Source organism: Ostrea edulis, chromosome 4 (genome assembly GCF_947568905.1).
Source record: "Ostrea edulis chromosome 4, xbOstEdul1.1, whole genome shotgun sequence".
Classification (NCBI taxonomy): domain Eukaryota; kingdom Metazoa; phylum Mollusca; class Bivalvia; order Ostreida; family Ostreidae; genus Ostrea; species Ostrea edulis.
Genome location: NC_079167.1, coordinates 55,503,600 through 55,516,266, shown reverse-complemented (window position 1 = coordinate 55,516,266; position 12,667 = coordinate 55,503,600). Strand labels below are relative to the sequence as shown.

Here is a 12,667-nt window from a genome sequence, read left to right as displayed (position 1 = left end):
TGAATGCTTATGAAATCTTGGTGTTACTCACTTCCGCACTTGGTTTAAACATGAATTTCGGAGCCCGATTTTATGATAATACATATACAAAGTATATCCCGTTTAAAACACTTTAATCCACTTATGTTTAAGGATCTTTATTTCTATATGAAAAAAACCTGTCAGTTTCAATCGATCCCTTTAAAACTGCTCAGCGGTACATTTACATGTATATATTGATCGACAAAACAGATTAGTTTTTCAGCAGGATACTGCGTGCAAAACACACTGTGAGAGTGACATGGAATTTTCTTCAAAGAAATGGCAACGATGTTGTTGGAAAAGTGGCAGAATATTTCTCAAAGAACCATTCGGACCATTTGTCCGTCAATTGAAAATTGCCATAAACGCTATTACATGTATTTTCCCTCGGACTATAATGTCGCTTTTTCATTGGTTTAATTGTACCATGTGATTGCTGTACATATCACTATGTCTGGCCGGTAGATCTTATAGTTGGCAATATGGCGGAATCATAACCGAATCCATATACATGTATCTTGTAAATCATACTGGGGAGGGGATTGTTGTTCACAGAATCAAACACATATAATGTACGTTGAATTCAATATTTGATTTATATATTGTGATTATCAGTTCTTGAGCATATGTTGACTTCTTATCAGATATAATGGTCCTCGAGAAAATAAATCACTTATTAGTCTTCGCCTCGCCGTCTATGACATTGATCAACCCATTATATATCCGTAGACAGTCAGTTACAAACCTAATGAATAATAGTGGTGGGCATTTTGGCCCATCCCTACCGCCTTTGACATAATCTGTAACCTCTCGGGGAATAGCAATGGCGTTTTAAACTAGGAAGAATTATTTTAGAACATTAAGCCTGATATCTCCCCTTCCATTTTCCATAGTTTTTGTTTTTTACACAGCAGTCACTTATATGTATATGTATAAGTGCTTAAACCAAGGAAAGATCATCAAAAATGGCACACGATACACTGTTTTATCATATATCCGCAAGCAGGGCATCTAGGTGTTTGTTAGCATGAATTAAAATATCCAAGTGCCATCCGCCTTTTATAGCGATATAGACATATCATCTGACGATGAGGATTTACGATGGAAAGTTCTATTCCATTTTACCCATCTTTTGATATGTGGATTCAGACAAAATTAATGCTGGACCGAGATGGGACCGTTGGATGGGGCGATTGGAAAAATTTGTTTATCGCTTTGAAACTTGTGAATCCAGGGGATGCAGATGCAAATGCAATCAGGAGAAGTGATGATAGAAAGAGAACTCTGTTACTCCATTGCGTAGGAGAGAGAACGTACATGTATGAAATTTATGAAAAACAGAAGGGAGAAACCGAACCAACATACACTGCAACGAAAAAGGTACTGTCTGATTATTTTACACCAAGAAAAAACCACTCGGATGGAGATTTACACATTTTATTGTTAAAGAGAAAAAGATGGTAAATCGTTAGATGAGTTTGTCACTGAACTTCGCAAGTTATCCAAGAAGTTTGAGTATACGGATGTCAACAAGGAAACTTTCTCGCAGCTCATTTCAAAATTAAGGATTATTTCCCTCACGCATAGCTCTTATCCTTGAACGAATTTGACTCCACTTTTTTGGCACACTGTTTTTGCTTATAATAGCTCTAAAACGTCATTGTTATTTCGGATTTCAAACATTTCGGTTGAGCATCACTGAAGAGACATAATTTGTCGAAATGTGCATCTGGTGCATCAAAATTGGTACCGTATAAGTTTTACATTATACAGAACTGTATATCAAATCAGCTAAGACGACGTGCACTCGGAGAAAGTGATAAAGGACTACATGATATCAATGAATTGGGAAGAGCAATGGAGATTTCGGATTCTCAGGCTCAATCTATGGAACGAGAGACTGTTACTAGCGTTAATAAAGTGACTCACCATAAACCTAACAAGACTAGTTCTAAACCGCGAGAAAAGCAGAAAAAAATCTCGTAAACCACAGTCAATAGGGGAGCATATCCGCAGAAGTCTATGTCCAGCGAAAGGTAAGACGTGTCACCGATGTCACAAAATTGACATTTCAAGAAAATATGTCGGATGAAGAAAACACGTAAACCCGAGCTTGTAAAAGCAGTTGACGCAGAAAATTTGCAAGATGAAGATGATAGTAATTCTGATCATTGTTATGGGATTCGCCTTTTGATTGATGTGAATTCAGTGTAAGGACCTTATGTTCAAGTGAAACTTCGTGACTAAGAAGTGAAACTGTTACTTGATAGTGGTTGCTCTGTGAATATTCTGGATGAAGAATACAAGAAAATTGGGAAACCATAGTTGCGGAAAGGAAAAGCAATATTGACCCCATATGGTGTTTCTGGCACTATCAAGATAATTGGTAGGCCTACTGGTGACGTAGCGTTAGAAAATAGCAAGTTGTATTCCATGACTACATTTCATGTTGTCAGTGGTAAATGTGGTTCACTTATTGGCTATTCAACAGCAAATCAGCTGGGAATGCTATCAATTCTGAAACGAAATTGCAATTATATAATAGATGACAGCAGCACCCACCCACCCCCTATTTTATGCTTTAATAGTGAGTGGGACGATTACAAGGTAAAGGTTATGACTATTGGCCCCATGTATTAAATGACAAGTCCTCCCTCTTAAACACGTACTATACGATTTAAGAAGCTGATAGATTTTCTGATTGGCAATAATTTTAAAATCCGATAGCGCCCCCCCCCCCCCTTTGAAAAAAAGTAGATTAATCGGTTGTTTCCTTCAACACGTTGTTGGTTAATGTATCAATCGAATTAAAAGCCAGACCTTCTCTACTTCCTCCAGTATAACGGTTTGAGAAGAACTGATTTTAAGATTGGCTATTGGCTAATTTAATGCATGTTACTCTCTACACATGTACATACCTTAATGCTTTAAAAAGAATATTATGATCTACAAGGGAACGCAAAATGTTTGCGAACGAAAAGCGTCATTCCATGATAAGATACATGTATATATTTACACGTTTTTTATGACCGGGATCTCCGTCCCAGTCCATCAATGTCGATGTAATATTAGATCTAATGTTTGCTGACGGAATTTCTCTGAGATTTGGCACAGCAGCAGGTTCAAATATGTATGACTGAATCATGAATACTAACGGGATGTCATCGATGTCGGAAGATTAACTATCCATTCGATTAAGTTATGACTTTCAATAGAATTATATATTCACACACGCATAGCTGCTGCAGCAATTGACACGTACGACGTACATGTAACACGTGACTAGATAGCTCATTAGTGACGATTTGTGAAGCGGAAGCTTTCAATATGTGCAGATAAAAAAATATTGGGAGTAATGAAACACTATAACAGCAGAAACGTGCTTTATTAAGGTTACTCCTTCTGATTTTATTAAATTGAAAATCCTTTAAACATTAGGCCTAATGGTGAACTGTATTTTGGAGCTAGGAGACCAGAAGATTTGGATGATAATCCACGTAAGTTCATAAGCTTAGTCCGAGGTGTGACTTTGAGATCTCCGTACACATTTCATTTGTATGCCCCCGAGATCGAAGATCGGGGTTGCATATTGTTTCTGTCATTCTGTAATTCTGTCTGAAACTTTAACCTTGCTAATAATTTTTGAACAGTTAGTGATAGAGTTTTGATATTTCTCATGAGTATTCCTTGTGACAAGACCTTTCCGTGGGTACCAACAGTTTTGACCCTGTGACGTTGGAGTTTGACCTACTTTTTGAAAACTTTAACCTTGCTAATAACTTTTAAACAGTAAGAGCTACAGTTTTGATATTCCACATGAGTATTCGTTGTGACAAGACCTTTTTGTGCGTACCAACATTTTTGGCCTTGTGAGTTACAAGCTTGATATTTGACCTACATTTTGAAAACTTTCACCTTGCTAATAAACTTTGAACAGTAAGTGATAGAGCTTTGATATTTCAAATGAGTATTCCTTGTGACAAGACCTTTCCGTGGGTACTAAACCTTTTGACCTATTTTTTACAATTACTATTTTTTAAAATGACATTGGTCATAACTTCTAAATGTTAAATATTAGAGCTTTCATATTGTATATGAGCATTTCTTGTGACAAGATCTTTCTACTGGTACCAAGATATTTGTCCTCGTGACCTTGGTCATCTTTGGAATTGGCCATTATCGGGGGCATTTGTGTTTCACAAACACATCTTGTTTAAATTATTACTCTCAAATTTTTAGTGCGTGCTTTAAAGTAGTTCATGATCTGTTCCTTGTTAATATGAACGAATTGTGTCGCTTGCTGAAATTGGTTGGTTCAAGGAGGAAAATGCTATTTGTAATATAACATTAAAATATGATAGGAATTTTTGCTTGAAAATCGCATACTTTTCGCTTGAATAGCATACGAAAAGATTTGCATGATGTTTGATTTTCGTACAATTATCAAATGATATTTGCATGACTTTCGAACAAAAGGGAAAACACATGAAAATAAAGCGTCCCTTTTCCATGTGTATGATTTACAAAATCTCAGATTTAGAAAACCCTGGAGTTTTGTTATGCACAGATGGCTGAAATTGTTGTTCAAGCTGCTAGCTAGGTGAGAAAGGTATGTTAAAGATTTTTAAATCCTATAGATAACACACTCGTCTGCCTCGCAGCCCGTCGAACAAAAACAAAGGGTTTTCAATATCGATCATGGCTTTTGTTCGGCGCAAAGGAACAAAATGCATGAACAATACTCAAATATAACTGTAATGTGAGAGTAAGAAATGGGGGTGTATAAAGGGAATATCCGTACATTAATCTCATTGTGGTAAGTATATTGCTTAAAAACTGTTACATGTGTAGATACTTTAAAATATGTAAAAAATGAGATATGTACATGTATGTACATTTGAAAACAGCTGAATCCTAAGCAGATGATAGTGCAATAATGTACGACTGCAAAAGGCAAGCATTTAAAGATATTAAGATTCTGTTATTCTTTTATAGGCTAACAGTTCTCATTCTGACAATATTTGGGTTATGTGCTCTTCACCAGCTCCTGCATGCGAAAAGTACCGATTTTTATGCATTGGAGTCTTCCACTTATCTTCCTCTATCAGAAGAAGAAATCGTATTTCTCAGGAAGCCAAAATGGACACATTTCAAAGTCTGGTTGAAAAAGTTAAATTTCAAGCAGATCTCTAAAAAGCGTCAGCTGCTTAAAAACTTAACACAACTGAATTATTGATCGTGATATTTAAACCATAATTAACAAAAATAAAAAATCCCTGAAATTATTCCGAAAAGTCGACTACAAATGATGATTATACATTACTCAATAAAACAAAACTGTTTAATAAATTAGTGGAATGTGACTGTTAAGAAAAGCAACGGGAAGTTTGGATGAATTCGATGCACGGATCCCATGTCAATAGAGGTGAGGGACATCAAGACATGCATGAAAGATCAACTGTTGAACTTGCCTTGAAGATGCATATTCTTCACGTTCAATCTAGACATTGATGCTAATTTTCGCTTATTTTAGATCATTCTGAATTTAAGCTCTTTTGTATGAAATGTAAGTTACCGAATTAGTGTGGACATATTGATCTATCCAAATTAACAAGTGGTACTAGTTTAAAAAATTAATGTCTGACTCTCTGGGCAATAATAAATTATGTCAAGCAATGAATTCAGCAGGAGTAGTATATACATGTAGGTTGCATATATTATTTATTTTTATTAAAATTTATAAAGCACACACTTTTACAAACATTAATCAATGGCGATGTGCATGCAAATTAAATTAAATTATACGCAAGTTTAAAACATTAAAATTGATTAATTATTCTATAATTAGCCATGATTAGTTAATGAACACTAAGTTATAAAGGTTAAAATCATTGAGGTCATATCCGCAAAATCTTTGCTATGAGAGTAACTTCTAAGACCTGGAACCAAACTTTAATGCAATAGGATTCGTATTGGATTCCTTGAAAGTGACTGGTGGAAATTCCAAAGAACAGTCTGTATAAAATAAACGAACCATTCACACAAACAAAGTGAACAGATTAAGATCCCTAACAGACTATCAACAAGTGAGGAAAATAAAAGCACCAGAAACTCCGTCACCGATTTGCAAGCAAGGTCCATGATAGACAATCTTGTGTTTTCAGGGACCTAAGAGCACAGAGTAAGTTTTGCATGATTTTTTAAAGAAGTTGAACTTAAATTGCGAGATCCCATTCGAGCGGGTTAACAAGATGGAAAAGTTCAGCGAATTCAGTATTCACCCAAGGAATATCGTGGCCAATTTAACTTACTTTAAAGACTGTGAGTCTATTAGAACAAGAGCACCGCGAGAACGTGAAGGGTGTAGGATATGGGTTAATGAAAATTTTCCTTTAGAGATTGAGGAGAGAAGGAAACAACTTTATCCTGTCTTGAGGTAGGCAAAGAAAAGAAAAACAACAACATGTCAGATTAGTCCGTGATACCCTTTACATCAGTGGTTAAGTGTATGGACCACCAGTTACCCGATATCCGTAAACTTCAGGAGCGCAAAAGATCGCACCGTATCGGTAAAACACCGAAAAGCACCACCGCTAGGGAAACGCGGAAGAACAGGACACTTGCATCTGTAAGATTTCGTTGAGGTTAATGTCAGAGTATCTGACCATTCCATATAAGTAAAGGAGTCGAGACCCCAAAGGGGCCGAGATCCATTGCTTTTAATGAGGATATTGGCCTGATTAATATTCAATTCAATGGAAATTTAACTATAATTTAATCAATTCTATTTTTATAATACTATATACATTGTATATATATATATATATAGTAACGAAACCGAGGGTATGGGGTAGTTACAAAATCATGGGCCGCTGTTTATTTTCTATTGAATTGTCAAGGTAGAAATGGTTACGTTTGTTGACCGCAATTTATATGACGAGCGATGACAATTGATGGTCCACTTTTAAATAATGCCTTCACTTGATAGTTATATATATATATATATATATATATATATATATATATATATATATATATATATATACAAGAATAATATTCTATATAAAGTTTATAACATTTATTGCGACGATCCTTTACTCAAGTTATATATACCCAAAAAATGGTAACTCGTTTGGTTGTTACGTTATTTACATGTAGTTAGATAGACAGTGACGAACCAATCCAGGGCGTTCCTACTAATAAATGGTTTGTAAATTACTTTAAAACTTTATGCCACTCTTAATAAATATGTGGTTACATGTTACTTAGACTTGGTAATGTTTAGTACATACCACTGTTTTATTTCTGAAGTGTGCTGAGTCGCTCTCTGCAGTTGACTGGTCGCGTCTTTTGAAACAGCTGTCTTTTATTTACATCGTTGTTGTGATGGCGTAGTAACGTTTCAAACTGATAACGTCATATTTTTATCTAAGTTAGCGAATTAAATTTGTAAATATTACTTTTAAAGAACGTTGTACCAATATAAACATAACATATTTTATAAAAATATGCAAATCAAAGCAATCAAGTTCAATAAAATCAATTATAGTTCGTTTCTATTGTTCATAGTTTGCTTTAAAATACTTTACAAGTAGTTTTAAACATCGGGTTCAGAGTTCATAATATTCCATCATAAGCGGTTAGTCTGAATGAAAATCACAACATTGTAACAAACGATATGGATTTGATAGGATAAATATAGAATATCACACTCTAATGTTTATCACGGACCTGGAATTGGCCCCGAGAGTTGATCTCGGCCCGAGCTCATGATGTCAATAAGATTATGCTAAAGATCTTCAAGGGAATACATTCTACCTTTACTGCTTTGTTGAAATTGTTCTTTTTTACCTTTGCTAGAAAGTACATTTTTTCTAACCTGCAGTTGTGCCACTAACCTTTCTCTGAGGAGCTGGTCTTTGTTTGACTTCCCATAGACCATTACTTTGTAAGATTGAATGTCATCTAGACTCTACCATAAACCACCCAACTCTGCCAGTTTGTTAGTTTCACCTTTTGGTTGTACATTTTATTTTCTTGCATAATTTTTTTCTCCTGTTTGGCTCTTAATATCTCAAGTTTCTTTTCATACCAACACCCTTGTCTCTGTTTTATCATCTCCATCATTTCAAGTGCAGACTTTTTTGCATCATCAATAATTGAGTTTCTTTGTTTATCTGAGAGAGAATTTAGCCAAATAGTTGTTTTATTGTTTGTCCACATGATCACAGACTCGTAGGCTGTTGTTGATGCTGATGGCTTAAGTCTCATTAAAACATCCTATTGGGCAAAATCTCTTTCAGACCAAGTATTCGTTGTTAGTACAGCAGAGGCTCTTTCTTTTTTTTTATCATTTTCAGATGGTTCATGAAATATTTTCCCTGGAAGTTGATCTTTTGTTGGCCTTTCCAGTATCAACAACATGCCACCAAAAGCTAACTCTAAAGTCATCTGTGTATACATTTCAAATGCTGAATCATTTGTGTTTTCAAATAATGATTTCATCCTTATGGACATTCTCGAATATCTGGAAAAATTGGGTGACCTTCTAAGAGAGGTGTTGCATCATGGGATAAATCTTGTAAACCCAATTTCAAATTAAGTAACACAGGATTTAAATCCAGGATATTTGCCGTTCTCTCAATAATTCTCCAAAAGGGACCTGTTATGGTCTTGTCAATAATGCCTAAAGCTCTGAGACTGCTTAGGTATGCTTTTTCATTGATGTCAAAGGAAATGCTCTTTAGTAAATCATTTGGATCTGACCAACTGTCTAGAAATACTTTTATATCTTCAAGGTGATGGTAAGTAGCCCCGGCTGCATAGAAAAGGTGATTAAACCGATGACCTCGAAATGTTATGAGTTTGTTTTTGCACCTTTATCTTGCAGGTACATGTATGTAGAAAAGTGGGATCCCACCCCTGACTTTTCACAGCCATGCATTGTTAGTGCTTTGCTGACTGTTCTAGTCAGTCTTGAGGCACCACTTTCCTTCCACTCAAAACTATAAGGATTTCTACACAAACACACATTATTTTCAAAAAGATTTGTCTACTTCACTAGCCATATTGACAAATACATGCATTTTACAAAAAATGAGGAAACTTTTCATTTTTCCAGTCTGTTCACCTCTGCAATTTCATCCCAATTTTCAATGACATCAGGTAGAAGATTTTCTCGCAGTTCTTCCAGTTGTCTATTGAAAACTGGGTTGGTTGCACCTTGATCAGACATGGTGGATATGATACTGGAGACAAGTTTTGAAAAACATTTGTCCTCATTTCTCAAACATTTTGAGAGATCAGATATGTTAGTTTCAAAAGCTTTTATTAAAGTGTCTGCATCAGCACTACCAACTTCAGTCATTCCAATTGAGTATGCCCTATGATCTGGTGTAGTCAATTGGAAGGACTGAAAATGCTGATGGAACTTAGATGATCCATCTTGATGCAGGCAATGACCTGTCAGATCACCAATATTTGACGAATTAATCATAGCCTCTACCACCTGATATTGGGCAATTCGTTTTGCTTCAATAAGCAACCTTGACCTGACACCAGCACTTGGTAGTATTGACAAGGTCTTACCTGTTATATTTTTCAAAACAGTTTGAATAACCTGATTAACTTTTTTACAGCTAAAACCACATTCCGTTGTCAAAGTCATGATTGTTTCCCGTATTTCATTGGTATATTTACCATCATGGAAGCAAGTAATCTGAGAGTCCCGCAAAATATTGTTAATCTCTTCTAGTTCAATTATCTTCTCCTCTTTGGCCTGTATTTCTTGTTTCAAATTCATAATTTTTGTTGCATTTTCTGCAATAAATTTGTCAAACTCATCATTTTCTTTCTGTTTTTTGTTCAGTCTACAAATCTTAACTAACAAATTTCTCTTTTCCTTTTTCAGGTTTTCTACTTACTCATCCTTTCTTTCATTCTCTTCTTTAATTTGTTCTAAAACTAATTCTCTCTCCCTTATCAACTCATTCTTATCATTCAATTCAATTCTCTGATTTTCTAATCTCTTCTTTTCAATTTCTTGTTTGAGTTTCTGACATCAAGTTTCTTCGCCTTTTCTTTCAAAGCAACAAAATTTTTAAAAGTTTTATCCAGCTTCTCCGACAGATCATTGTACTTTCTTTCCCACTGCTCACACTCTTTCTCCAAAACTATCAAATCTGTAGTTTTAGACAATGTACTTTGGTGTTTCATTGTGCAAGAATCTAAAACTTTCAATAACATATCAATGTGAAACTTATACGGTACCAATTTTGATGCACCAGATGCGCATTTCGACAAATAATGTCTCTTCAGTGATGTTCAACCGAAATGTTTGAAATCCGAAACAACGATGAAGTTTTAGAGCTAAATATAGCCAAAAACAGCGTGCCAAAAAAGTGTAGCCAAATTCGTCCAAGGATAAGAGCTATACATGCGGGAGATCATCCTTAATTTTGAAATGAATTTCTAAATTTTATAACAGCAATTAAATATACATCCGTATTTATCTTTTTTTCAGAATGACAAATTTGTAAATTTAAATTCCTTTGATGCTCTTGTTCATTAAGCAATTCCCGCTTCAGATTTCTGTTTTCATATAAAACATCTTTTGTATTGTTGACGAGATAATGCAGCTTTTGAGATAGCCGTCATCGTCAAATACGGGCATCTCAGCCTTTGGCATGGGGAATTCAAAATTTTGTTTCAGAATGTCTGATAATGCCTCTACATTTTTGTTCCTCTTTAACTCTTTGACTTTGTTCTTTATCCTAAATATTTTGTGCAAAACACAGGCACTGAACAATTTTCTCACTTAGAAGATGAATACTTTGTTTGAAGGACTTTAAAGTTTTCAGGAAATGTCCTCCCATCATCAAGACAACTGATGATATCTCCATTTGTAGGAAATGTTCTATCCACATCTACAATTTCATAACAAAGACATAAAAATTAAATTCAATTATTTAATTCCTTAATATTTAAAACCACTTCACTTTCCAGCAGTCAATACAATCTGGTTTGTGGTTGTTTGATACTTTGCCAGCAAATATCACAGCCAACATGGATCTACAGTTCTTTACATTTAGTTATCTCACCGATTAGCAGTGACACTCATCGAGATGTTGACCAGCAAACAATTGTCTGAAAGTATATAAAATAAGGTGCAGCAAAACAACCTGTGTACATGAAATGCAAATTCACAAGTTTGAAATACTATAACCATTAATATATTAATGTATCATTTTAAAAAGCACTGCTTAATTTTGTCTACTATTACCCATGGAAAACACTTGTCAATATATTTTAATGTGTGGAGGAAATTCGAACAACTTCCTTATACAATCATGTATATGTACATTTTCATCATTCTTATAAAATAAATTTGACAGCATCATAATCATTTAGACGTGACAAAATGTATAAACAATCTTGCCTTGAACATTATTTGTCATGTTCGACGACGTCGTTTTCTCGCCAATGCCGGCGTCCTCACAGTCGGAGTTTGCACTGGCGAGATCGTTTTCCACCGGGGGATCCGGGGTGGTCTGTTTAATATATCAGCCCAATAAATAAAGATTTCTATAGAAAAAAAACCCTGAATTTTAAAAATATATGTGAATTCTTTTCATTAAAATACATATACCGCTTACCATTTGAAATATGCGTTGTATGCCAAGAAACGTTTATTCCCCGCTTTGTTTACAATGAAATGTAGCAAATCAGGTATCATTCCAATTTGCAATTGATACTCTTTCTTCTCATTGGTCGATTTGACAAATATCACCAATTATAGCTCGCGGAGAGCCAGTGAAACCAAACTTCCGCCAGAGGTCGTTTGCACACAAACCGGAGACGCAGAGGACTATGGGTAGTATGTCAATGAAACAACACGACCCATGCAAATCGCGAGGTGAACTATGATCCGAGTTACACACCGTGGTAAAAGACGGATCTAATAGCTTCAATTGCCTTTAAGGAAATTTATTAAATCAAAATCACACAATAAGAAAAATGGTACTGGTCGAAACACTATACAGTTATTGACTGGGTTTGAGGACAACAGCTGTTTTGTTTGACCCGCGAACGGGTCTGTTGCCCGAAGCCGTAGGCTGAGGGCAACCGATCCGTTCGAGGGTCAAACAAAACAGTTGTTGTCCGAGGACCAAGTTAATAACTGTTTTGTTATACACCTTCATTTTTTAGGTTGCTTTTACTAGGTGCACATTAGCTGCAATAATGTAGCCCTATCCAATTTTTTTTTAATTCTGACGTTTTCGGGATAGGGCTACAATTCCATAGGATCTCCGTAATGGTGCAAAATAATTTTTATGAATAACCGATAATAAACTCTGTGTGTTAGTCCCAAATGTTCTTTACACCAAAAGGAGTACCAACTTTGTGCTCGGGCATGTCTAACATAGGTGTTTTTCATTAAATACAATGTACAGCATGCAAAATTCTTCGTCTGCTCCGCCATGCTTGTTATCGCGAGATCTCTAGGTGGATCTAATGAAAAACCTAAACATTGACAATCAACGCGAAAATGTAATTACTCGAGCCACTTCGACAAAGAAAGGAAAATCATATTGTTGCAGAAAGAATTTACACTCTGCTGTTCGGTTTTTAACTTGATATTAAATTC

At 35.3% G+C, this 12,667-nt stretch overlaps 1 long non-coding RNA gene across 1 annotated transcript; it reads left to right on the top strand.

Annotated features, from left to right (window-relative positions):
- The first annotated feature begins 4,669 nt into the window (after positions 1 to 4,669).
- LOC125672357 (uncharacterized) lies at positions 4,670 to 7,100 on the top strand. Its single transcript, XR_007368947.2, has 2 exons — positions 4,670 to 4,837; positions 5,017 to 7,100. It is a non-coding gene; the product is annotated as an uncharacterized LOC125672357 (long non-coding RNA).
- The last annotated feature ends 5,567 nt before the right edge of the window (positions 7,101 to 12,667 follow it).